Genomic DNA, 2,736 nt, shown 5'->3' with positions numbered 1-2,736 from the left:
TTCCTTTTTACTGCTAATTAATAAGGATTGATTTGTTTTTTCCGCTAAAGGATAATTTTATTTGAACCTATTAATTTCTTTTCACTTAATGTTGCAAAGATAAAGCAATATAAAATACGCAAAGGATGTCTGGTCTTCAAGAATTTGTATCTTCAATTTTTACTGGAATAAAAATATTTTTAAGCCAGGAGATACTCAAGGATGAATCATGAATACTTGAAAAAGAACTTTACTTCAGACAGGTTCAGTGGTGTGTGTGCTACAGCAAAGTTTGGTTATAGCAAATAGTTTTACTTCAAACCTGCATTGACATATAAATCAGACATTATTTGGCACAGATTAATTTCTGCTAAAATGTAGGTTCAATCCAACATTATGCCAATATTTGTGTTTATGGTAGACCTTATTTTAAGCACTAGAGCTTAAATTTTCATCCCCCAAAAATAAGAATAACAGCTATGATTAAGGTAATGAACTGAAAATTCATTTCCTGGTATTGCTTTGAAAGTGCAGACCTGTGTTGTTAAGAGAAAATCTGACTTTATCTAAATATATTTTAGAACTGGAATTCTTTAGTCATCATCTACTGTTGCCTCATCACTCCTCTTCTTATTTGACCCAAACCAATTAAACATTAGTGTTTCTCAGTTCTTCCATTGAACATAACTTTTTCTCCTACTTCTGTGCACACAAGATTTGTTAGAATGATTTTGCCCAATCGGCCTCAGCTACACGAACTCTTCCTCCTGTGGACAGGGATCCTGTGTTCGCCATGAACACCTCACTCTTATACAACTTTTGCACCTTCGCTGCTTTCTTGTCTCCTTCAGTGCATACACCTAGCAGTTTGAAGCAGGAAAAAGGAGACTTCCACTTCTATGAAGATCTCAGGTAAAGCTCCAACTGCATCAAATACCTGCCCCATCATTCTGTCAGCCCGGCACAACATAGTCAATTTTTGTTCTAGTTCTTACTGTAAGACTCCCTGGAACAGCACACTGCACATGATCATGTTCCACAAACACATGAGTTTTCCTTCTCCATCTCTGGAAAAAATGCCAGCTCTGACCTTTGTCTCCTTGTCCACCTTTAACACTCTTTCTAGAATATTACTGCCAGTTACGTGCCCCCTTAAAGTCATCAACTTCCCAGCCAACTTTGTTAATGCCAAAAGACCTAATAACATCAAGTCTGTTGGGGGTACTGGAATTTTCTTTACTATGTTCTTACAGACAATTTCAATATTGTATTTCAGCTGAGTAGAAATTGAAATGATAGTAGCTCTTGCTACTGTACCTTGTACAAATGCAAGGGTCTGTTCTGGCTGTCTTTTACCAAATACATTTTGTTTTGCATTAAATAGAATCAAAATATGCTTCAGTTTCTTGGTTTCTATAGCAGCCAGGTATTCAGAAGTCTGAGGCTGAGGACAAGACTCATTACCAGCTCTCAACAGAAGAGCTGCATCCATCGTTGCTACCCTGTTCAGCATAGTAGCCATCAAAGTATTGTGGCCAGGACAGTCAACGAGGGAAACATGTCTGACTAATTTGAAGTTCCCTTTGGTCCCTGGAATGTCTGTAGGAAACTCATCAGGTGCACTACTTCCACAGGCACTATAGCATTCTGTTTGAGGACAACTTGAGTTATGTTATCATGTTTATAAATCTTAACGTTAGCATACCCAAGCCTGATTATAATATTCCTTTCCAGTTAATTTTTGAATCTGACACTGTGAACTCCAGAAATAGCTTTTACAACTGTGAATTTCCCATGAGCTATATGACTGATTGTACCTACATTAACTGTGGCTTCTTTGCTAATAACTTCATGTGAAAGAGGCATCAATTTGGTAACATCCAAGGTGGCAAGATTCTGGAGAGAGGTGCAGGTGGCCCAGAATCACTCCACCCTCTCACCCTCTGGCCATTTTGCCCAGAGAGAGGATTGACTTTTACACCATATTTATAGCATATAATTGTCTCAATCTATTTAGAATATCATTAGGGTCAACACTGTTCAGAGAGTGTCCTTTCTTGGAGGAAAATGTTGAATTGCTTAGAGCTAATATCATGAGATTTTGATCTACTTATTATTCCTTAGTGATAGAGGCCAATAAATTAAAGCCAATATACTTTCAGAAAAAGCTGTTGGCTTGGGTTGGTGATGTTTTCCCACCAATTTCCCATTAATCCTCCTAATTATAACAAACACACACACACTATACACACAATCACTGGCTTTTTCAATAATATGGAAGACTAGGAAATGTGAAAATCTTTCACCACAGAAAGTTAGAAATGCTAGACAAAGTGTAGCAAACATTCTGTTAAGTGCATAGATGAATTTCAATAAAGTGAAGGAATTTCCAAGGGCTCCAAAACAAAGAAGCAGAAAAACAAAGCAGTAAGAAGATGGGAAGGGGTGATTCGGGTATCAGGCATCAATATATGGATCATAAGAGCCACTCGCTGATGGAGACAAGACCTTGAGACTATGAAAGTGAGACATCAGAATTGAACTCAGAATCAGAACTATTGAAGAGCTATAAACTGATGTCTAGGAGGTCCTGGAAAATATTGCAAAGAGGTACATGACAATGCATAAGATTGTGCCACTTGCTGCCATAAGTGACTTTGGGTGGGGAAAAACATCTTGTGAGAAAGTCTGCCTTTGGGTTGGTTTGTATGTACTTTAATTGTATGATCTGGGTACCTTCAAGCCAATAAATTAACT

At 37.6% G+C, this 2,736-nt stretch overlaps 1 pseudogene; it reads right to left on the bottom strand.

Annotated features, from left to right (window-relative positions):
- Positions 1-572: 572 nt before the first annotated feature.
- Positions 573-1,930, bottom strand: LOC123820091 (annotated as a pseudogene).
- Between the last annotated feature and the right edge of the window lie 806 nt (positions 1,931-2,736).

Source organism: Phyllostomus hastatus, unplaced genomic scaffold (genome assembly GCF_019186645.2).
Source record: "Phyllostomus hastatus isolate PE091 unplaced genomic scaffold, TTU_PhHast_1.1 phas_contig_34, whole genome shotgun sequence".
Classification (NCBI taxonomy): Eukaryota; Metazoa; Chordata; class Mammalia; order Chiroptera; family Phyllostomidae; genus Phyllostomus; species Phyllostomus hastatus.
Note: the sequence above shows the minus strand (reverse complement) of the source record. Positions and strands in the feature narration are given on the sequence as shown.